The sequence below is a fragment of the Chlorocebus sabaeus genome, chromosome X (genome assembly GCF_047675955.1).
Source record: "Chlorocebus sabaeus isolate Y175 chromosome X, mChlSab1.0.hap1, whole genome shotgun sequence".
Classification (NCBI taxonomy): Eukaryota; Metazoa; Chordata; class Mammalia; order Primates; family Cercopithecidae; genus Chlorocebus; species Chlorocebus sabaeus.
Genome location: NC_132933.1, coordinates 48,865,379 through 48,891,117, shown reverse-complemented (window position 1 = coordinate 48,891,117; position 25,739 = coordinate 48,865,379). Strand labels below are relative to the sequence as shown.

General features: G+C 40.6%; 1 protein-coding gene across 1 annotated transcript in view; it reads left to right on the top strand.

The window, feature by feature from the left end:
- Positions 1-1,650: 1,650 nt before the first annotated feature.
- IL1RAPL2 (interleukin 1 receptor accessory protein like 2) overlaps positions 1,651-25,739 on the top strand; it is a 1,280,701-nt gene continuing 1,256,612 nt past the window's right edge. Inside the window, exon 1 of the mRNA XM_073013177.1 lies at positions 1,651-2,510. The gene's annotated coding sequence lies outside the window, so the exon portion shown is untranslated. The remainder of the gene's footprint in view (positions 2,511-25,739) is intronic.

Below are 25,739 nucleotides of genomic sequence, written 5' to 3'. Positions count from 1 at the left end.
CGGCCATACCTGCACCTAACTGGTTGGAAGCACCTGGCAGTTGGCATTGAGGACCACTAACAGTAAGGTAGGTGCGGAGGGGGTTGGCCGGAAGTGGTAGTGAAGGTTGCACAGGGCCAGCCGGCAAGCATAGGGAAGTTTGTATTTGCATGAGCTCCGTAGGCAAGGAGAAAGGGAAAATTCGCTGGCTATATCCCTTCAAAAGAATGGGCTTTCATCTGAAAACGAACTGTTAAAGAAAAGAAAAGAAAACAGAAGCAGGACATCTTCTGTTTCAAAAATACAGGCCATTTTCCCCCTCCCATGTATATAAACAACGAAAACCGGGAAGGTAGCTTGGTATTGGTTCCCGCCCGAAGGTCCTTTCCTTTCACACCCGACCTCTCTAGATCCCCAACTTAACCCCGATTGAAGAAGAAATTTTCCAGGATGGGGGTGGGGTTTTGCTGGATTTGTCGAAAGAGATGGTCCACAGGGGAGGAGTGCATAAACTTGGCAAGAGAGGCCAGAGAGGGAGAATAACTTAATCATGCACAGGCTCTGGCCTTAACAGTTGAGTGGATGGTGGACCGAGGCCAAGCGGCCAAAGAAGTGGAGTAGAAAGGCGCGAGTCTGCGCTGCGTGCCACGTACCAAACGCTGAATTCTCCCACCTGGGCCCTGTATCCGTCTCTCGCTCGCTCTCTGTGGCTAATACAGAGCGATGGAGCAGCCTCGGTAGAACAGCTAGAGAAAGCTCAGAGAAAGACAAATTAATAGGAGCTCAGCGCAGCAGCAAATGCTGGAGAACAGCGCTCAGCTGACCCGTTAAATGAGCAGTCCTGTAAAGTGTGTTAATCAGTGCGGCGCCCGAGAGCCCAGGGAAACACTCCGAGAAGATACCTGGCGTGGCAATGGAACTCTTCAATGCTGCGATCTAGGAACACTGCTAGTCCTGGGTCGTAGTCCCTCCCCCGCGTCTCGCTTAAAGAGAGGGGTTCCTGGGTTGCATGACGTTGGAGAGCAGGTGGTCAGATGCATGGTTGGTGAGCCCCTGGAGCATGCAGAATGACAGAGGCCAGGGTTCTAGCTGCAAGCCCATCCCTGCGTCCCAGTACATTAACTGCCTGCCCCATGATTGGCGGAGCTGGAGAACCCTCAGACTTAAGGATTTTATAGGTGGCAGGGGTGGAAAAGAAGAGTTCTCTCCGGTCCTGGAAAGCTCGAATTATAAGAAAAACTAGGTGGTTTGCGACTTTAAAAGCAAGTTCCAGTCTCCGGGGAACCAAGCAGGTGAACTCTTGACTGAACTAGATACCTGTTCTGCGGCTAGAACTGCAGACCGGGAGAGCTAAAAACTTTTAGTGGCTTTCCACACCTGCACTCATTTGAGCGCTCACCCCAATCCTGTTCGCCGGCCTACTCTAGTAAGGACGCTAGACGGCGCTGCCGGGACACGCTTTCCTTCTCCCGAGAAAGGTAAGAGAGAGCGCTTTTTTTTTTTTTAACCAGGGGATGGGGGACTTGGGGTTGGCAGCCTTTCTCAATCTGCCTCCCCTCCCCGCGCTTCCAAATCTAAAGGGGTGTGGAAGAGGAGGAGGAGCAGAAGCAGCTCTTTTCGTGACGCGCCAGAGCGCTTCTCTCTAATTCCCACCTCCTCCCCTGTGCAATCAGTCAGCCAGGAGGCACCAAACTGTTAGCGACAAAAACGCAGCTCTCGGTGACTCCCACTACCCTCCCACCCGCACTCCAGGCATATTTTGGAGGCGGCAGGAGCGGTGGCAGGATGTGAGGCGAGCCTGGAGCTCATTTCCAGGCGCCCCTCCCTCTTCGGAACTAAGGGAGACTTATAGGCTTTTGCTCACTGACTGTAGGGTTCCTGGGAAAGACTGGGGAAGTGAACAGGAGGGAGGGAGGTGGACAGGCAGAGTCTGCACCTGCCTCCTGCGCCTCCCTTAGGGCGACAGGGCAGCTGGTGTTTCGCTCCTTCTGGAGTGTGCCTACCTTGCAAGTGGCGCGAGGGCCACAGGCTGAGGCGCCCGCGTCCAGGCGTGCACCGCTTGGCCGAGGCAAGGTGTTGCTGGAGCAAGGCTGCTCCGAAGCGAAGTCGCGCAAAAGGAAGAGTCTGGGAGGCAGGCGACTTAGGAGAGTCTAGTCACTAAGAGACAGAGAGAGGCGGCATCTGCCATTCTAACTGCGGAGCTGAGTGATTTAGAAACCCTCCTTAACTCTCCCTTTCCAGCTTTCCCCAAAGTCCACAGAAGCTCTGCTGAACTCTAGAAATCTTCCCTGGCCGGGGGGAAGTTTCCTGGCATCATCGTTGGCTAAGACAGGTAGTGGAGAAAACAGTCGGGGCTGTACTGGACGCTGTTTGGGGAGACGCGATCTTCCTCTCGCCCCCTCCAGCCACTCCGACTGCCCGGGAAGTCCCAGCCCACGCTCTCCGGAACCTGGCTCTCCATCTCGCCCTGGACATGGAACTACGCATCTGAGACCTGCTGGACGTTTTGCTGCCTGTTTTGCAAGACTCAGGTAATGCCCGCTCGAAGAGCTGGAGAGTTGACTGGCAAGGGCCAGGGGAGAACGCGCTGCGCTCTCAGGTGGCAGCAGGGCAGGCCGCAGCCAATGGAGGCTTTATCTCTCCTGCAGCTCTGGTCTCCGCGCCTGGAAATTTGCCAGTTGGCTTTCTCTTCCTTTAGCCTTCCCAGAAAGTTTAGGGAATAGAGCTCCAAAGGCCAGGGGCTCTTCGGCCTGGGAGGAGCGTGCGCCGTCCCTCAGGTGCCCGCGAGCCAGTGCGTTGCGTTTCCGCGGCGGGATCTTCATGGTCTCTGCGGCTGGCGCGCGGGCTCTGCAGCCTGAAAGGCAATTTCCAACTAGGCGCTTCTGACTGCCCACATTTCTGCCCGCAGCTGGTAGAGCAACCGGAGCTGGGAAGAGGCTCAAGGCGGCTCCTGGGTGGAATAGTGAGGGGTTGCCCAGCAATACGCTGCTGCTCCTGGGGATTCCCACCAAGCACTAGACAGGGGAGATTGCTGGGTATCTGGGGCCATCTCTGTGCTCTGGCACTGAGAGCCTGAAGGTACTTCCCCTGCGGTTCCCGAGACGCCCCCTTTCCTCTTCCCGCAAGAATTCCCAATACCCCTAGAGTGGGTTTCCCGGGTCCCCACTGCTGCTCAGGCGTGAGCATCTGCCCGCGCCAAGTTGCGCTTCAGACTCCTTGTGAAGGAACCCTAGAGTGGGAGAGTAGGCATAGCCACTCGTGAGTGGCTCGCCTTGCCTCTCTGGGCTCGGGATTGGAGCAAACAGCTTGATCTGTCACTATCAGACGTTTAAGAAAAATGCTTTGGTAAGGAGACCCTGGCAAGGGAAATGTGTATTATAACAAATGTCTGCTTCAGGGGTTTCTTCTGGTCCCTGCAGCCATCCCCTTGCCATCTGTGCCACCCAAGGACTTAGAGACATTAGTAAACAAGTGTTCAAGATTTTCCCCTTGCCACCCACAAAAGTTGTGACTGCACAGAAGTGCTGGAAAAGTACTTCTCAGTTGAAAGTTACTCTAGAGCCTATCACGGGTGTTTTTTAAGGGGGAGTCTATTTAGGAGTATCTTGTCCCCGAATGAGGAAGTGGGACCTGCCCACCACCACTACATTCAATCGAATGTGTAGATTTCCAAGAAGGAATCCTTCTTTCTTTTCCTGGCCAGGGGAACCAAGCTGTAGATTATTAAACATGAGGCACAGCTGGGAACAGACCGAAGGAAGTAAAGAGGGAGGGAAGGACACGTTTCTGAGCCTGCAAGTTCAGCGGGCGTCCTACAGTTCAGGAAGACTACCTGAGTTACAGAGTCCCTGGAAAGGAAGGAGTTAAGTTTTCCGGGCAAGTGTCTGGGACTGGGGTCCATTTTCCCACTGACATCCTCATCTCCCACCCCACCCCAAGGTTTTGGCTCCATCTCTGAGCGAACTCTCTAATTTGCGGGCCGCCCTGGGCTAGACAGCTCACAATTACCTGCCGTGGAAGCAGATGATTTGGGGGCACTAGTATCCATGCACTGTTGTACCACTGGGCTCTTTGCCAGCAGGGTCTCAGATACTTAGGCTTTCCCCCCTTCTTGCCGCACAGAACGCGTTCTTCTCCATGCTCCCGGCTTCCCCATAGGTAGCAATTGGGCAACTACCCTGGGACCTAGGGAGGGTGAAATTCCTAAGTATTCCTGAGCCTAGGCTTCAGCAGAAGTGCCCGTCTTCGCCACTTGCATCCTTTCCACTCCTCTCCTCCGCGGAGCAACCCCTGCTCTATGGCCAGTACAGTCGCACGGCGCGGCTGCTGGACCCGAGACGGCGACTCCAGTTTTGAGCCACCTGCTTACAGTTAGCTCTCCAATTTGAGGGCTGCCCTGGGGTAGACAGCCTGCAATTACTGCGGTGGAAGCTGCTGATTTAAATAGCGTTTAAATGTGGATAAAGGGCTGTGGCATCAAAGGCTCCTGACTTGCCCACTCTAACCCCAGCTGATCTGAAGGAGAGACAAGTTGCCACCAAAGCTGCCTTCGTGACAGACAGCTGCGGCTCCTTCTGCTTCTGTCCTATAGGTCAAGGCCAGACCTTTAGAGCAGTAGGGTTGAGGATTTCAATCGGGCTTTGTGAAATAGCCTCTGCTGCTCTCTCTGATATCTGGCCAATCTTAACTCAGGTTGAGCAATCGGCCATTTTTAGTTTCTGCGGGGCTTCTACCACTTTGACCTCTCTGTGCAGAGGCTAAAGGCGCTGGTCAGGGGTGGTGGATATCAGGGTGCTCCTGGACTGTGGCATTTACAGGTAAAATCAAGTCTGAATCTTGATTTACCCATTCATTTCCTGAGAAATAGTTCCTCAATGGTGTAGAACATTCTTGTTTGCCAATAACTGGCAATAGAGTCCATACACGCATATGCTGCTTACTAGGGTGAACTGATGGTGAGATAACCTGGGGAACAGCCCCTTATAACCATCTGCAACATGTCTCCACAGCTGCAAAGCCCATTGAAATTTTATTTAGCTTTAAAAAGACATGCTGTAAAGAATCTCACCATATAAAAAAGATGAATTATGAAGTGACTATTCCAGCATTGTTTAAAACAATAAACTTCACTTTACACTGGCTTCCATAGTTTATTGAAGTGTCTCAGTGCAAACATTTGCTGTTTGGGAAGAAGGGGAAAGATTGGAAAGGTGAAGTGAGTTAAAATATGGTTGAAATGATCGTATACTTTGGTAAAACAATTTTGTGTTCACATCTGTGCCTTAAATAAAATCATCACTGTGTGCAATGTGACAGCCTGAGTAGATTCTGTGACAAGTTGTAGCACTATGGTGAAACCAAAGGGGAACATACATTTATCCTTTGTATTTGGAAATTTCCTGTAACTGCAGCAGTAATGATTACAGCTGGGACTGTTGGAAGACAAAGGTACACACTGCATTCTTCATTTGAGAAGTAACATAACCTCCTTTGTGAAAATGCACTGTAATCAAGTGGAAGAGATAAAAAGTCCCAAGTTTGAGGTCTTCACTAATAATATATAAAAGAAAAATCATTGCCAAACCTCGAGGTGTGGACTAACAGGAATTTTTCAGGGATGTTTTCTAGCTGTAGTCAGAAACTCACACCTTTTAATCTCTGAGAACTGTCCCTTGATCCTAGGTCAGAAAGCTGTGATTGGAGCCAACTTGGTAGAGGAAGATAAATGTGGAATATGCAATATGTGCTTTAATTATCCTGAGCTAGGACTTGAAAATAAGCCTCTCATTATCTTTAGACTTGGAGCTGCAAGTGCCAAGGAATTTGCCAAAATAAAATGTGTCTGTCCAGGCCTGGCGGTGGCTCACATCTGTAACAATCCCAGCACTTTGGGAGACTGAGGCAGGAAGATCACTTGAGCCCAGGAGTTTGAGATCAGCCTTGGCAACATAGTGACACCCCACCTCTATTTTAAAAATGTGTCTAATGTAAGGCCTGATGCAAAGATGTAACACATGGATCCATCTGGCCAAAGCTACCGCTATTTGGGTTGGTTCGCTTTGAACTAGCTCCTAATGAGATCAGAGGCACTAGAGTGAGTCCACTGTGGGGCAGTTTCTTTTGGGCTTCCCCAGTCACAGACATGGTTCCAAATCTTTTGTCAAATGATCTAAATACATATTCTCTGTGCCAAGGAGCCTAGATTTAGTAGCCTTCTTGCTTTATTTTTCCCATTAATTTCACAGATATACCTTGGCTTCTCTCTTGAGTTTCAAAATGTTTTTTTAGCTGGTTTGCTTTATTATTCCTCTATTTGAATGTTGAGTTGGCATAAAAATGTATTAAAACACTGGCTTAACATTTTCCCCCAAGCAAACCTTTGTTTTTTGTCTCTTGCTTTTAATGAGGTCCTCATTCTCTAACCCTAGCAGTTCTGATCTCATTCATCTGTGACTGCTCCTGCGTGCCTCATCCATCACTACCTCATGCATCCTGTCTTTTATTAAATGCCCTGAATTCTGTCTCTAGAATAGGTTTTGTCCTTTGCATTTGTACTGCCACCACTTGCAGTTAGGTCTTCTAGATTCTTGATCTGGCCTGCTACAAAAGTCTTTTCTTGCTATCTTTGATCTGCTCTCTAATTCAGTATATCCTACATGTTAGGATTAATCTTCCTGTAGCTCATGCAGTTCTTTATTCAAAAGTGTTACTTAGTGAGTGTTTGTTAAGTCATACAGATTGTTATTGAATCTAAAATAGTTTCTAACAATTTGAGTTGCCTGATGCATTAAATAAGTTGAATTGTAACCTTAGGAAGTGATATGGTTTGGCTGTGTCCCCACCCAAATCTTACCTTGAATTGTAATAGTCCCCACATATCAAGGACAGGGCCAGGTGGAGATAATTGAATCATGGGGCTGATTTCCCCCCTACTGTTCTTGTGGTAGTGAATAAATCTCACAAGATGTGATGGTTTTATAAATTGGAATTCTCCTGCACAAGCTCTCTTGCCTGCTGCCATGTAAGACATGCTTTTGCTTCTCCTTTGCCTTCTACCATGATTGTGAGGCCTCCCCACCCATGTGGAACTGTGAGTCCATTAAAACTCTCCCTTTTATAAATTACCCAGTCTTGGGTATGTCTTTATAAGCAGTGCGAGAACAAACTAATATAGGAAGTTCTCTAACATTGCAGGTGAGTACATAGCATGGCCAACCATTTGGTGGGAACTCAAACAACAGATTTGGGATATATGTTTCCTAACCCAGAAAGTCTATATCATCCTTTCAACATCCAGGGACCCAAATAGTGTGTTGTTTCCTATCAGTTTGCCTGCTGAAATTACACCTTTTAAAAATTATTAGAATGGTGTTTTATAGTCTTCTGTTTGTTAACAGTCTATTGCTATGCCCAAATAGGTCATTTTGCTCTGGCTTACTTGGGTGTGTGTCACTCTAGGAATCATCTAGATCGTTGTATTATGTTACGAATTTTTAACATTTATGTTGTGCTTGCTTTATACTTTGGGGAATGCCCTTCCCCTTTCTTTACCTTGCTTAATATTTATAATTATCTGTGAGGTAGATGGTCTGTCCAAGTTGGGAAACTTTGTTTAATTGACATCACAAAGCTAGTATTGCTCTGGGGTCCTGGCTCAGATAGCACTAGACTAAAGGGATTTTATTCTCTCCTCACTAGCTGTAAAATCAAGTCCAAATTCTTTGGCCAGAAGTTTAAGGCTCTTTAATATTTAGTCTCAGTCTACCTAGTAAGCCATATTTCTCACTACCTTCCTGTTTCGCATAATTAGCCAGACTGGATCACTCACCATTATCCAGTTATAACCTTTGTTATCTATCTTTTGTGCCCTTGCTTATGCCATTCTTTTCCCTGGAGTATTTTTCCTCCCAATTTCCATCTCTTCTGCCTGTTGAAAACAAACCATATTCAAGAAACAGCTTAATGCAGCCCTCCCTAATTTATCTCTCATACCTCATAGCTAAAATAATCTGTCCCTTTTCTTTTTCTTTCTTTTGTTTTAGACAGGGCCTCACTCTGCTACCCAGGCTGGAGTGCAGTGGTATGATCACATCTCACTGCAGCCTTGACCTCCCAGGCTCAAGCAATCCTCTCACCTCAGCCCCCAGCACCCGGGAGCTGGGACTACAGTCACATGCCACCATGCCCAGCTAATTTTTGTATTTTTTTTTTTTTTTTTGTAGAGATATGGTTTTGTCATGTTGCCCACGCTGGTCTTGAACTCTGGGCTCAAGCCACCTGCCTGCCTTGGCTTCCCAAAGTGCTGTGATTACAGGTGTGAATCACTGTGCTCAGCAATCTCTCCCTTTTCATAACTCTCTTGGCATATTGTTGATTCCTCTTTTATGATATTTACCTTGTTCTGCAACCATTATTGTTATTTTTGTATCACTGTATCTCCTCTACTTAATTTTAAACTTTTGGAAGGCTGTCTTTTATTCTGCAGAGAGCCAAGGGTATAGGAAGCATCTGTTCCATATTTATTTAATTGAGCTGCCTTTGAGATCTCAGTGTCAACCTTAGCATTTTACTATGTAAATGATAGTTTCAGGTTAAGTAGGAAATTGCCAAATCTATTATTTGCCAATAATGTCATGAAGCAGTATAATAGGACACTGACTTTTTAAAACAGCTGTGCTCTAGAAGTGCTCTATTCAATAAATATGCAGTTGTATAAATTTAAACTGATTACAATTAAATAAGACTAAAAATTTCAGTTCTCAGTCACCTAGCCACATTTCAAGTACTTGATATCCACATAAGGTCAGTGAATACCATATTGGAAAGTACAGCTATAGAACATTCCCATCACCACAGAAAGTTCTATTGGGTAGCACTATTATACAACAATAGTTCTTAACACTTGTTTCCACCAAAAACATGTTCATAAAGGTGACTGCTTTCATGGGTTTATGCAGAATTCCCAGTGTCATAGTGCTGCCACTTTTCTTCCTTCTCAGAACACAAATTAGTAACATTACAGGAATCACCTTGACTCTGTTTGGGAGACAGATACTTATGTCACGTCAAACACCAAAATAAATTCCAGATAAAATTCTGAAGAAGAAAAAATTATAAAGAACTTGATCTATCACATATAACTTATATTGGAAATTACAATGATTAAAATACTATGGTACTTGTGTGGGATCAGACACATTACTATAACAGAACAGTGTCCAAAGAAATAATCTTAAGTATATTATGGATTTTAAGAAATGACAAAGAAGGATTTCAAATCCATGGGTTTGGGGGCAAAGATAGATTTTTCAGTAAATGTGATTAGGACAACAGCTGGTCATTGAGGGGAAATTTAATAAAGCTACATCTATACTCACTATTTAAACCAAAGTTAATTCCAGCTGACTCAAATATTTAAATGTAAAAAAACTATAAAGACACTTAAAGATATTTTAGATTATTTGAAAATCTATATAATTACAATTTAACATTTTATTTTATAATGTTTACTGTCTTGAGATGGAGAAGGTTTTTCTAATTATTTTATGAAGACTGAAGGCTTAAAGGAAAAGATTGATACATTTAACCTTCAAAAAAGTCTTTATGGTAAAAAAAAGTACCATAATCAAGGTTAATTAAAAAACTAGGAAAAATATCTGTGACACATAACAATGGGTAGATATTCTTAACATAAAATAACTTCTACATATTAATTACAAAATAAATCTAATAGAAAAATGGGGAAAATTCATTAATAGAATACTCACCAAAAAAGGAATACCAAACTCACTTTGCAAATAAAAAGTAATAGTTTTCACATATAAGAGTAAGAAGGCTTCAAAAACCAACATAAAACATGGTGTTGGCAAACCTGTGGGGATATGGATGATCCAATGTACTGTTTAAATTGGTCCATTTCCAAAGGTTTGGTGGGCAATCTATAAAAATGTAAAATGCCTTCTATGATTTAGCAATTTCACTAAGTATTTATTCTAAGAAGATAAATGCAAGTACCAAAACCTGTATACACAAGGATGTTCATTAATGTTTAGTTTATACTGGCAAAGCCTTGAAAACAACGTAAGTGGCTCTAATAGTGTATTGACTAGGTCAATTGGGATGTATCATTTTAATCAATTACTTGGACACATTAAAAATAATGCAGACCTACATTTATTGATATGGAAATATATCCATAAATACAATTTAATGGAAAAGATAGCTTACAAAGCAGCATAATTCAATTTTTTCACTTGTTTATGTATTTCTGTACATCTATGTGTGCATATAAGCATATGAAATGTATAGAAAGTTTTTCACCAAAATGTTAATTATAGGTGGAAGGACTTTGAATTTTCTTTAAAAAATCAGCCTATGCTTTTATTTATTTACAGTGAAAATAATACAAGCATATATTTTATAATGCATTTAAAATGCTTATGGTACTCAATACTCTGCTTAAGGCACAGTGGCAGTTATTATGCTTATATAATGTATAAGATAAGCTAGTCAAAGTTAAATGTGAACTTCAGAAGGATTCAAGTGTTAAATGTAAAAAAAGGAAAGTATATAATAACTAAAAGGTAATAAAAGTAACCTGAGAGCAGGACTTTCTATTAATAATAAAGGAAGAAATAAGAAAAATCAGTAGAGCATTTTATATAAACATCGAAAATGTATACAGTTATCGAAGTATTTTACATGCAGGTGAGTTCATGCCAAGATATGTGGCATCTGCCCCTATCTTATGAGGCTTTATCCTTGTCTAGTTAAAGCAGAAAATTACACTACATGGTCCTTTCCCCACATTCCCCAATCCATATTCCTCTACAGTCACTGCAAGTGTTACCAGAGCTAGCTTGTAAAATACTTAAATAACTGTATATATTTATTGGATATATACAATAGGTTTATAGTATAAAAAATAAGAGTCCAAATAACACCTTATTATTTGTGGGTGGTTAGCTGATGGAAAGTTATATTTCTGAGCTAATATAAACCTTTACATATCAAGTATTACAATTCTTTGTTCCGATTTATCTTATTATATGTTTATCCATATACATTTTCGATGTTTACATTTAACACTTGAATCCTTCTGAAGGAAGCACAAATAATGATAGCTAACACTTAGTGGAGACTAATTATATTTGGGTTCTATTCTAAGTACAACTTTATATGTATTAACTCATTTCATATTAATAATCTATTTTACTTGGAAGTAGGTGGTACTTTTATTACAATTTTTAGATGAGGAAACTGAGACACAGAGTTCAGTAATTTGCCTAAAGTCACAAAGCTATTGAAATGGCTGTTCTGGGGTGAGAACCCAGCCAATCTCACTCTAAAACCTATGCATTTAAACGTGGCACAAAAATATATATACTGAGAGTAGTAACAGATACTATTTAGTTCAGTTATGTAGCTTTCAAATTTTCTACAATTAGGATATATTACTTCTATAATCACAAAAATATATGATATTAAAAATTAAAGCTTCAGATGGAGTCATAGACATAGCCCTCTCAACTCTTCAATTTCGTCTTTATGTTCTTTTTTTTAATAAAAGTATCCTAAGGCATTTTACCATAGGATATATCATTTAAAAAGCCTACTTAATATTTGGAGGTGGTAACTGCAGTCTGTTGATCAAAGGTAATTGCATTTTGCAACCAGAAGGGATGATGGGGTAAAATCTCTGAAACTTTTGCTTCGGAGTCTAAAATGTACAGTTATTTCCCAATTGAACCTAATAACTGCTTTATAATATTTCCTCTGTTATCCAGCCTAAACGTCGTAGTATTCTCCTTTTGCTAATATCTTCATCTGATTCTAGACTCATTATCTTGTCACTAAAGCTGCCTACAACACCTCCCTCTCCGTCTTTGGATCAACTAACCACCACTTTCTCTGTTCCAACATCTCTATGGCTGAACTCCTCTAGAGAAACTCATACCTGTGCCAGAAACAGTACATGGTCTAAAACCTCATTTGGGCCCTGCAGAGGTGCTAGGAAGACTTTTTACGTATACATATTCAGCTTTCTTTCCCATCTGTTTCCCATGGTAGTTATTTCGAACACCCACTGCTCATCTCAGACTACATTTTTCCATTCAGGCAGTTGTTCTTGCCTTTGACTTCACTTTCAGACTTGACTTTCTAACTCCATTCATTCTCTCGCCTTCTCCCCTTCCCTTCCCATACTCACCCAATTCCCTAGTGTTTTGTTCAAAGTGAGTAATTCCACTGGATCTTGTGTTTAAGAGTTCCATGTCCTCAGTTATCCTGTTTTCTCTGGGAAGTAGCAGTAGTTGGGAAGGAAGTTTAAATAGCCAATTGGAGCATTGGAGCTTGGGGGAAAGAGGTCATTAATACAGAAGAATATTTAGGTAAGAGTGAGAGTTCCAATGAGGTTAGGGATCATGACTTTATAAGTGATAACAGTCTACACAGCTGTGCAGTTTTTTTTCAAGCTCTGCTCAGGTGTAAGAATGGAGGAAGTGGACAGTTGTGTTGATCCAGAACTGAGTTTTGCCAGGATCCATCGCAGCAGCAACATAATGAGAAGGTGAAGATATTAGTACAAGTTGTGGAAATGATGGATTATGAATTAAAACTCTATAGGGAAGGAAGCATCAGGGACTGATAAGTAAGGTAAAAACTGGTTGTGAGGTGGGAAGAAAGCACAAGGGTGGTCGGGGTCTGTATAAGGAGGGCACAAGTGCAGGGTGATGATGCAGCCCAGCAGTGACTAGGGCTTATGTCAGGGGAGCATCTGAGGAATGGTAGCTTTGCAGGGGTCAGGACCCATACAGGGTGGGGTGGCAGTTTGGCAAGGCCGGATAGTTGACTACATGCTGGGAGAATGAGCAAATAAATATATTAAGAGTAACAGGAGTGAGCTTCTCACTGTCATAGAAGGCAGTTACAAATATGAAAAGGGGGAAGGCTAGAAGGGACCCTATCGTTTTGAATTGGAAGTATCCGAGTCATTCATGGCTATTTCTGTCTCCATCTATGTATATATTTATGTTTCTATTTGTCTGTGTAAATGGTTATATATCTTACACATATGTATATTTCCTAACTTTGTCCACTGAGAGGGCCAGGAACAGCAACACATTAGTAGTGATAAACGTAACAAACACCCATGTCTTAGTTTGTCAATACTAATCTTCACTAAAAGTAATCAGAGTTCTTTGAAGAAATTGCTTATCTCAGGCCTGGGGCAGAGAAGCAAAAAGATGAGGGTGGGCACATCTTGTGCTGCCAGAAAGTTAGAAGTGCTCAAACAATGATAGGGGCACATGAAAAGACAGAGTTTAAAGGGGCTCCTACTAGTGCTATCTAGAAGAATGAAAGGTGACCACTCCAAGAATAGAGAGAATGCTAAAGTTGAATGGCATGAGCCTCAAAGAGGCAGAGGTTTTTACATGAAGGCAGAGATAGAAGTGGTAGTGTGAAGACACCTTACAAATTTCCTGATCCTGAGCTGGATCTACCAGAGAGGGCTGAAGGGGGTTCTTTTAATGTAGAATCAGTCCCAGAGCAGAGATCATGTGCAGAATGGTGGAAAGGGACCTGGAGGGGAACACAGAGGGGATCCAGCACAGTAGTAAAGAGATACAGGCAACAGGGAATAAAGCAAAGATAAGAGATAAAGAGAAACTCTAGCACATCAGTTGTGCAAATAGGTCAAGGGAACAACTTATTCAGATTTTCAGCAGAAAGAGAGAGGGCTCTAGGAGGGATGTTCCAGGAAAATTATTTTCATGAGTTTTTAATGATCTGTTGGAAAGTCTGGGGGCACTTCGTTATAGAGATATAGAAAAATGAGTCACATGAAAATGAGAGAATTCTCATATTCTCATTATAACTGCAGGAAAAACAAAAAGTACAAGAAAGGAAATGAAATCATGATATACTATTTGACTCACAACTTAATGTTCATAATAATGTAAAATTATCACATAGCTATATTTGAATAATTGAGGGAGGACAACTGGTCATTATCTTCTGTATTAGGAACTCAACAGGTAATATGTAAAACTGACTAAGAAGCAGACATATGAACATGTTGTTTATAAACATGGAGATACATAACAGATGAAATAGCTTAAAAAGTTGAAGTTATCTTTAAGGAAAAGGACTTGGGGTAGGGGCAGAGAACTGCTGTTTTATATGTATTATAGAATTATATATAAAGATACTTGTCAAAAAGTTATGGTGCAGAGAAATCAAAGACCTAAATACAAAAATACCATTCAGCTCAGCAATTCCATTACTGGGTACACACCCAAAGGAATATAAATCACTCTGTCATAAAGACATGCATGTATATGTTCATTGCAGCGCTATTCACAATAGTAAAGACATGGAATCAACCTAAATGCCCATCAGTGGAAGATTGGATAAAGAAAATGTAGTACATATATACCATGGAATACTATGCAGCCATAAAAAAGAATGAAATCATGCCCTTTGCACCAACACGGATGGCCTGGAGGCCATTATCCTAAGTGAATTAATGCAAACTAATGCAAGCTAAAGCAGGAACAGAAAATAAAATACCACATCTTCTCACTTATAAGTGGGAGCTAAACAACAAGAACACATGGACACAAAGAGGCGAGCAACACCCACTGGGGCCTACTTGAGGGTGGAGGGTGGGAGAGGATCGGAAAAAATACTCATCAGGCACTAGCCTCGGTACCTGGGTGACAAAATAATCTGTATACGAAACCCCTGTAACACGTAGTTTACCTGTATAACAAACTTGCACATGCATCCCTGAAGCTAAAATAAAAGTTAGAAAAGAAACTTAGGGCAAGACTAAAGTGAGGAGGACTATTTTAAAAACAGAACAATCTACTGGGGAGATTTGAAGTGGGGAGCCAAAGGAGCAAGAGGAAAAATTATGCATGTCAAAATATATTTTAGCCACTTTTCTCAAACTAGAGCTCACTCTGTGCTGCCCTCAACACCATTTATATTAGAATCTTCCCCATCCCTATCTCTACACAAACATCCTTTGATGTGCAGGACTCCTAATTAATTGCCCAAATTACCTGGCTCTACTCTTCTGCCACAGTTTCAGTTACATTCTACAGCACTTAGAGCCACAAAATACCAAGAGGAAAACAAAGCAAAACATGTTTATATCACCTCTCACTATATTCAGGATTGATGTATTGATTAAACCTCTCTGTCACTTCCATAGTGAAAGGCTGTCCTGCCATTGGTCCATTGTATTATTTTCTTCCCCCAGTACTTTCTGGCTTCCTACATTGCATATACTCACTGTCATCCTTCTCCCACTATGTCACCTTTTATATAAACATCTGTTTTCTGTCACAGCTTTTACATTTGAACAACTATTCATTTTATAGACATTACAAGTTAAACACATGGTCCTGCAAGGAATATTACAGTTGTACTTCAGGCACGCCTACTTTACAATGTCAACAAGAGGGATACGTTAATTTATAGTTCATGCTTGGTAGAGGAACCATATAATATTCTACATATATTTAGTTCTCCAGAATGTAGCTTAATCAATATGGCACCTCAGGCAACCTGAAATACTGAAGGCAACATAAAAGTAGGATTGTCAGACCAAGACATTTTATGTCTGCTGATGGGGGTTTAACTGCTTTGGAGGCTGCAGAAGGTGTATATATTTAGAAGATTATAGTAAAGTTAATGATAGGAAAGAGTCAAACTGATGTGTATAAAAGATACTGAGGGAGAGAGAAGTCTGTATTTAGGACCCCGAGGCAGAAACTTCCAGGTTCTAATCCTTGCCTGCTAACCTTGAGCACTGTAGAGGTTTCAATAATATTTTCTATCTCTGAGTGTCATTAGATATTTATGAAGGGAATGCCTCATGTAGGAAAACCTGCAGTACCACTTTGAGCCAACCACTGACCTCTATGCCTGAGTTTGGCACCTGCCAAGTGAGATGGCAGTTGAACTATGTGCCTTTAGGTGCCTTTGAGTCCTCTGGTTCTATGATTTTAGTGCCATGCTCTGCTTATCTCAAAGAGCTATTCTGAGGCTCAAATGAAATATTTGACATGCAAATGCCATAAGAGTTTCAAGTGGTATATGAATGAATGTAAAAGTGTTTTAAATTATGCATCTCTAAATATAACCAACAACTTGCACATGCTCTCCCAAACAAAGCAAATGGGCTTCTGGGCTTCAATTTTCAATTAGTCTCCAAACATATGATTTTACTTGTTCCAATTTTCAGAAGCAAAAGGAGCAAAAGATTCAAATTATGATCTTTATTAAGAAGGTACTAAGCCACTTAGAAATGCTGGGCACATTATGAGGCTCGGCCAATTTTTTCACTGTTGTATTGTGTGGGTCTCCCAAATAGCTTTTACTGTGAAGACTAATAAAAAGGATAGGAAAGTTAAAACTGAGCAGATTTAGATTAAATTTCAATCTATATTCTGCAAGGGTTTTTATTTGTGTGTGCATACTTTTCTGTACGTTTCTAATCTCTTCACATGGTTTATAGATCAGCTATTAATAAGTTCTGACATGTGATTAATATTTAGGTATTTGAAAATTCATGTGGTGCATGCCTATGTCTATGGAGCAAGGTGCTGAATCTGCACATGCACCTCAGTAACATTGGGGATGGAAAGTCAAGCCCAGAATTATCTTTTGCGTAAAGGATGCTAGCTAGGGCCTTTCTAGGTCCCCAAGGGAGACACTGAAGATCTTTTTTCATTAACTAAGCATCCATTAAGAACCCGATAGGCTTCATATACTATACTATTAGCTGGGAACATAAAGATGAAAAAAAATTGCCCCTTCCTTAAAAGTTCATGCATCATGAATTCTAAAAGAGATACATAATGGTCAGCTTCTATGACACTAAAATTTAGATACCAGAATAAAGAATGGAAGGTAAAAACTGCCCAAACTCTTCCTGGGGTGGTGGTCAGGAGGATCAGTCCCCGAGAATACAGAGAACTTAAAGGATATACTTGAAAATTTTATTTAATCCAAAGTGTAACACTTTCTGCCTAAATACTGCTGCATTAGAAGCACTTTATTGTAAAATCTCTTTCCAGGCACGTACACTCCGCTGCTATGTACACAAGTACAAAAACAGGCAAGGCCAAGAGCAGTCACACCAGCTGCTGTGGTTTGTTAGTGGACAGAAATGCTTGAATTTAATTAAAGCAAATGCAACAAAGGTTTACATACTATAGAGTAATAAATTGCTTCAGAGTACCCAACTAGCAAACAGGATGTGCACACCTCAGGCCCACCTGAAATGGAGAGCAAAGAGTGATGTGAAGTTGTGTGTGCATGAGAAAGAGACTGCTAAAATCGACAGGCTGATTTTCCATTTATATTAAGGGTTTACTTTCTTCTAACTTGGTGAACAGTCAACAAGTAATTATACAGCTTTTTCTTTTCCTTTTTATTTTTTCGTATTGAGATGATGGAGTATTACTCTGTTGCCCAGACTGGAGTGCAGTGGTGTGATATTGGCTCACTGCAGCTTCCACCTCCAGGTTCAAGTGATTCTCCTGCCTCAGCCTCCCTAGTAGCTGAGATTATAAGCATGTGCCACCATGCCAGGCTAATTTTTGTATTTTTAGTAGAGTCGAGATTTCACCATGTTGGCCAGGCTGGTCTCAAATTTCTGACCTCAAGTGATCTGCCTGCCTAGCCTCCCAAAGTGCTGGGATTACAGGTGTGAGCCACCATGCTTGGTCCAGCTTTTTCTTTCAGATAGACATGCATATATACATATATTATCATTATTGAGGTATAATTTACATACCATAAATTTATTCATTTAAAGTGTATAATTCAATAATTTTTAATATATTCACAGAGTCATGCAACCATCACCACAGTTTTAGATATTTTTATCATCTCAAAAAGGAACCCAATACCAATTAGCAGTTACTCTCCATTTACCCAACATTATGCCTCAAGCCCAGACTTAGGCAACCATTAAGCAACTTACTGCCTCTATGAATTTGCCTATTCTAAGCAATTCATATAAATGGAATCGTACATGATATGGCATTTTGCATTTAGCTCCCTTCGCTCTAGCATGATGTTTTCAAAGCGCATCCATTTTGTAGCAGGTGTATTTTATTCCGTTTTAATTGACAGATAATATTTCGTAGTATCTATGTATCACAATGTGTTTACCATTCATCAATTGGTAGACATTTAGGTTGTTTCCACTTTTTTGCTATCATGAATAGTCTTACAGTTTCTTACATCAGTTTCTAATTAGCATGCACGTCACTAAGCACTGATCCAGATATTAAAAGATACTACTCTTCATAAGCTGGCCATCCCCCAATTCCTTGCCAAATCACCAGAATCAGTTAAACATATATGGAAAACTAGACAATAGGTATGGGCAGATAATAGGCACTTAATGTTTGCTGACTCAGGAATTAATGGATGAGAAAAATCATTCCTTCAGCTCTAATTCTCCTTTCAATAACATCTCTACCAGCGCCACCTGGGTATTGTGTCAAGGTATGTTAGAGCTGGAATGAACGTGGAGTCCTGGGTTTCTCAAAGTGTGGGTCAAGAACCACACCACATGTGTCAGATCCACCAGGGGAGTTTGTTAAAAATACCTATTTCTGTACCCCCACCCCAGGGAATCTGATTCAATAAATCTCGGGGTGAGGTCATAGGAAGCTGCCATTGTAACAAGCACTCCAGATAATACAAATGCATGTTAAAGTTTGAGAATCATTGATTTAGTCCAACCTCCCTACTCTATAGGAGAAGTTGTTTAGGACTTGGGTGGGGAAGGGACATGCTCAAGGTTACAGGGCACGGTAGAGATAAAGCAACAGGGAGTTGAGGTTATGAATCCTGATATAGCACTTTCTGTTACCTTGAGTACTCTTCTTTATCACATCTCCTTCTTTTCCTGGTGAATACATGCCTCCCTCACAGACTTGCTCCATAAGTGTCAGTGTCTGACATACCCTAAGTGCTCAATAAATATTTTTTTAAGCTTAGTCCTGTGTGAACTGAATGACTAAAGGATCTCCTTTTGGGGCAGTGTTTGCTAAAAGTATAAAGTAACAAGTATAAGGCCTAAGAAAAGAATACCAGACCCAGGAGGGAGGTCTCAGTGGTTCCTGACCCAAATGTTGAAAAGCTCCTAAGTGAAAAACTGTTCAACCATGAGTTTTTGGTGGCCAAAGAAGCTGTGTAGTGACATTTCTTGTCCAAGGTCCTTAAACCACTCTGTACACCCACTGTGATCTATTTAAAGGAGCCAGGTCTTTTTAGAAAAGAGTTTCTGCCAAGTTTTCTATCAGAGGAAAATCATAAAGTAGGTGAGCTACAGCCATGACTAAAAGGTAGTGGAAATTTTTCTAACTGAAAGTTGTTAGGCCTATCAAAAAGACAGACTCAGTAAAAACCCATTACTGTGGAGCAGAGGAAAAAATCATGGGAGCTATTTTAAATTTTTTTCTTTTATAGTTTTTTAAATTACAAAAGTAGTGATTTGTTGTACTGAATCAAACAAAACAGGAGTGAATAAAGAAAAATTCAATTATCTTTTCTTTTTCCTTCTGGTCTTCCTCTCTAAAATGGATTCATTTGGAATCAATCCTTCCACACTTTCTCCATCTTTATATAAACCATATATAACATATGCACAAAAAGACATGTATACACAAACATACACACACATATATATACATATGCACACACACATATACACATACACACACATATATATTATATATAATATATAAAAATGAAATCATGCCCCCTTCAGTTCTCTGCACCTTTTAAGTTCAGGGGTACACATGCAGGCTTGTTACGTAGGTAAACTTGTGTCATGGAGGTTCGTTGTACAGATTATTTCATCACCCAGGTATTAAACCTAGTACCCATTAGTTATTTTTTTCTCATCTTCTCCCTCCTTCCACCCTACACCCTTCGATAGGCCCCAGTGTGTGTTGTTTCCCTCTATGTGACCGTGTGTTCTCATCATTTAGCTCCTACTTATAAGTGAAAACATGTGTTATTTGTTTTTCTGTTCCTGCATTAGTTTGCTAAGAATAATGACCTCCAACTCCATCCATGTTGCTGCAAAGGACACGATTTCATTCTTTTTTTATGGCTGCGTAGTATTCCATGGTATATATGTACTATATTTTCTTTATCCAATCTTCTATTTATGGGCATTTAGGTTGATTCCATGTCTTTGCTATTGTGAATAGTGTTGCAATGAATATACATATGAATGTGTCTTCATGATAGAGTGGTTTATATTCCTTTGGGTATGTACCCAGTAATGGGATTGCCATGTTGAGTGGTATTTCTGTTTTTAGGTCTTTGAGGAATTGCCACACTGTTTTCCACAATTGTTGAACAAATTTATACTCCCACCAACAGTGTATAAGCATTTCTTTTTCTCCACAACCTCACCAGCATGTGTTATTTTAAAACTTTTTATTAATAGCCATTCTGACTAGTGTGAGACGGTATCTCATTGTAGTTTTGATTTGCATTTCTCTAATGATCAGTGATGTTGAGCTTTTTTTTCATATGCTTGTTGGCCACATGTATGTCTTCTTTCGAAAAGTGTCTTTTTGTGTCCTTTGCCCACTATTTAATGGGGTTTGTTTTTTGCTTTAAAATTTCTTTAAAATCCTTATAGATTCTGGATATTAGACCTTTGTCACATGCATAGTTTGCAAGTATTTTCATTTATTCTGTAGGTTTTCTGTTTCCTCTGTTGATAGTTTCTTTGGCTTTGCAGAAGCTCCTTAGTTTAATTAGAGCCTACGTTTTAATAAACAAAATTTTCAGGTCAATATTTTGAGAGATGTTGCTTAAATTCATCTAAATTCACTTTTTGGCTCCTCCCAGTTCTTAAATAATTGCTACCAAACTAAACTGCTATTTGGACTGTGAAATTTCATTTCCTGCAGTAGCCAGCTGTCAGATCACAAGCAACTTTTGTGAACACCCACAAGAATTTTCTTTGGGCTGTAAAGTTGAGCATCTTAGTTATCATGTAATCATTAATTTTTAATGCTTTAATTTGACCAAAAGCATTTTGTTGTTTGTGAAGGGCCTCCCACTTCTTTTGCTGTAGAAAAAATCTGGAGTCTGAGTCCAAGCTTTTTTCCTTTCTTAATTCTAAAAGCAATTTTCTCACCTTATTTTCTTTCTCCTGAGAAGGACTGAAAGTGTTTGACTAAGAACCTTGTGCACATCTTTTTTTAGTTGCTTTTCATTTTATTCATTGGTTCAATCCTTCTTAGGTTGTTGAAAGACAACTACTCAATTCTGAACCCAGTGAAGGGAAGGACAGCATAATTCTGGGATCTGTAAGCCTTGCAATTTGGGAGGATCAGAGTACTTTTAAGATATAGGGGCCCTAAAATAAATTTCTAGAACAGGGGTACTGAACCAGCTTCACATAGTATCACCACTTACTAGCTCTGCAGCTCTGGGTAAGTTGCTTAACTTCTGTGACCTTGTCCCAGTTACTATACATGTACAATGGAGACAGTAATGATACCTACCTCAAAGGGTTGTTTTGGGTAATAAATGAGGTGAAGCATATAAAGGATTTAGGGCAGTGCTTTCTTTGCTATTATCATATTATCTGTTTTCTGCAACCACCACCACAGATGGCCAGGCCTACCCTCAAGAAGACATCTTGGCATAGTAGTTCTTGGACTGTGGCACAGGCATGCGCATTCTAAGAAATCTCATTGGGGATTCTGATAGCCACCTCTAAGTTACAGACTACTACTGTAGACAGTGATTCTCAAACTTTAATGTATATTGGAATCACCCCACTCTTAGAAATTGTGCTACTCTAGATCTGGAAGTAGGGGCCCAAGAATGTGCATCCTTTGGGAAACACTGCTATGGAGGAATCACATGAGCACCCCTCCTTCTCCATTGTGTATATCTACTGTGATAATCTTTTAAGACTGCTAACATATTGTTGGAATAGATATACCACACAGGTAATGCTGCCAACTCACTTTCAGTGGGACAAAAGGCATAAACTACAGAGCGTTTTTTTTTTTTCAATCATAGTAATAAATTAGCACAGATATGCATCCTCTATCTCCTGACCAAAGACGTGTAGTTGCGAAATGGCTGCATGGGGGTATAGTTGTATAGTCAGTTTACCATGTGGGAAGATCACCTTTGACAATAGAAATAATAACTTTGACCACTATCAATAGCCAACCAGCACTCACAGGTAACTGTAGGAGGAAGGGAGCAGGATTGTTTAGAGTTTATATTAGGTATTAATTATGTAACTGGTGCTTAATGGGCCTGGTGATTTTTTTTTTGTTTTAGTGGTAAAATGTTTTATTTGATTGGTTTGAAATATTTCTCCATTCTGTCACACCTGAGAAGAGAAAAATGAGGGCTTTGAGGAATTTTGAACCCTCATTTGTTCTTAGCCCATGCTGCATATAACCTATCTCTCTACTCATTGTAGAAATTGAACTTTTCATTCAGTAATTTTCTAGATCTCTATAGCATTTTGAAAACTCACTAACCACTAAGTTCTGCATGACTTAATGACTGAATTCCCCTCCCTGCCCCTCCACACACTCACTCATTTAAGTTTCTCATCTCCACTTCTTGAGCTCTGTTCCTTTTCAGGTCAACAGTACCACCCCTGAACTTTCTGAGCAATATGTATAAGGCAGGAGTTTCTGGAGGTATTTATCCCCAACTTGCACATTCTTATGATTCAAGTCATATCTAGGATCATCCCCTGGCTGCGTTGGTGCTAAGAATTGAAAATAGGGAAAGAACATTCTTGAAAGCTCATCTTTTTGAAACTTAGTAGAAATCTCCAGTCTTAAACTTACTTCTAGAACTTAGAAAACCAAATTATCTTAATGCCCGATAAGTGTTGTGTACTCTCAGATTTTTCAAGTGTTGCAAAAAAAAAAAAATTGTTTAGAGGTTTGGAGAATTAACTCTTGATTTTAAACCATTATCTATTTTGAATAGTATACCAAGCAAAGTTCAATAAAGTAAATGAGATTAATGAAGGATAGCCTCCTGAATATAAGCAAACAAGTTGCTTGTTTATACAGATCTCTATATTTCTGAAGCCCAGTGGGAAACTTGACTTCTAAATAATCTTCACTGTGGCTTTCACAGATAGCAGCAAACCTTGCTTTCTCAGTGCCTGAATGTTTGCTTTGGGGCAATCATGTTTCTTGAAGTATGCATGCAATTTGAGTTTTAAGAGGTGAAAAAAAGATTATGTCTAAGACATGGTTTATATAAATAGAAAAGATTGGTTGTTTAGTTTCTGCATTTTTGTAATGGTATGAAATACAACTGTCCAGCAGTCTTCTTTTTGGAGGTTGTATTAGTCAGGGTTCTGACTGGGACAGAATTAACCTATTGGGACAGAATTAATCTATCTATGCTGGAGGTTGCAAATTTTTTGTGTGAAGAATCAGACTTTGGCAATAACCTAGAGCAGTAGGATATAAATAACTCCTACAAGCTTAGCATTCCAATGATGGAACACTAGGCAAAAATGGGTTAATAGGCTATATATATAAAAGGGAGTTTATTAAGCATTATTAACTCACATGACCACAAGGTCCCACAGTAGGCCATCTGCAAGCTTAGAAGAAAGGAAACCAGTCCAAGTTCCAAAGCTGAAGAATGTGGGGTCTGATGTTCGAGGGTAGGAAACATCCAGTGCAGGAGAAAGATGTAGGCCAAGAGGCTAAGCCAGTTTAACCTTTTCACGTTTTTCTGCCTCCTTTGTATTCTGGCTGTAGTGGCAGCTGATTAGATGGTACCCACCCAGATTAAGGGTGAGTCTGCCTTTCCCAGCCCACTGACTCAAATGTTAATCTCTTTTGGCAACACCCTCACAGACACACCCAGGATCAATACTTTGCATCCTTCAATCCAATCAAGTTGACACTCAGAGTTAACCATCACAGGGGTATTGAGAAAACACTTTGAGGTTAGTTATATATTTTTATGCCACGTAGGCATAACCTTATCTCTTAATACCGTTTGATTTTATGATGTCTTTTTTCACTTTGTGACATGGGGAGGGGATTTGTATAATTGTTAGTAACCGATGTTTGTTATGTGTAAAGACTCAAAAGGGGCTAACCTGACACATTTTGTGTCAATACTTTGTTTTGAGAAAGCGAACCACATGTTTGCCTTAGTAAGGCCTCTAATTTGAGACCAGTTATCAGATTGACCCTTTGTTCCTAGAGTGAAATAAAAGACTCAGTGAAATTTTAACAAGTCAGCATTTGCTCACTCACACTGAAGAAGGCAGGAAGCTTTAGTTGAAACAAATTGTTAGCATTGACAATAGGAAGAAAAGAAAATTCTAATTAATATACTAGTTGCCCTTTCTACCATCCATAGTAGCCTAAGTTGGGTTTGCTTTTTGTTTGTTTGTTTGAGACAGAGTCTCACTCTGTCACCCAGGCTGGAGTGCAGTGACATGATCTCAGCCCACTGCCACCTTCGCCTCATGGGTTCAAGTGATTCTCCAGTCCTGGCCTCCCAAGTAGCTGGGATTACAGGCGTGCACCACCACGCCCAGCTAATTTTTGTATTTTTAGTAGAGCCAGGGTTTCGCCATGTTGGTCAGGCTGGTCTTGAACTCCTGACCTCAGGTGATCCACCTTTCTCGGCCTCTCAAAATGCTGGGATTACAGGCATGAGCCACTGTGCCTGGCCTAAGTTGGGTCTTTATCCTTGCCACACTTATCAGATTAGTTTTGAATATTTTATCACATGATTTTTGATGACATTCTTTTGAAAAATCACAATTTCTTGAATGAATGAACCTATTGTTCTTATCTAGATGGAACATTCTCAAAAAGATGATGGGCACTCTAAATCATAGTGTTTCTTCCCCTATCTAAATAGAATCCAAACTGGTACCAACAACACTCAGGGAACAAACATCTGCATGTGACCTTCTTGTGTGTTTTTATCAAAGTGCAGCACCTATCAAGAGAAACAAACTGTGATCTGCATCTTACCAGTAACCAGGGGTGCTGGGCTGTGGGTCAGGAGGTTTGTGTTCTAGGCTGGCTTTTGCCGCTGACCTCCTGTGTGACTTATCATAGATCCTTTTTGGCCTTGGTTTTCTGACTTGTTTTCAAAAAGAAAGATTGTTTTAGATGACTACTTAGGTCCCTCACAGTACTAAAAGCCTACAGTCTGTGCTTTTAATCACAATCTATGAGATGATTCCATTCTCTTAATTTGTTCATGCTCTCTTCCTTCAATCCCACTGAGTGTCCTTAACATACAGGTAATGGAACACATTGGCTTTCATTTTTGAAGATAGTCCCAGATCAAGAAATTTCTCATAATGCCAATGATTTCTTATAATACAGGACTCTTCTGCATCCCATTACCAGTAAAGGTACACATACACAGTCAAGAAAAATAAGTATATTCTTCAGACTATGGAGCAAGTGTCTGAAATTATTCTGATCTACCCAGAAACTATCTTTTTTTCCTTCTCTGCTTTATGAGTTGAGAGAGGCTGGTTGATCTGCTTCCTTTCCTTTGACTTTGTAATTATTGTTCAGGCAAATATAAATAGTACTAGTATTGGACTAGTAGGTAACCAAGAAAGAGAAACTGGAACAGCTATATGTGCCCACCTCCCCACTCCCCACTCCCATAACCAACAGAAAGTATAGCAACAAAAATGGAACAAGCACTACAGTGGA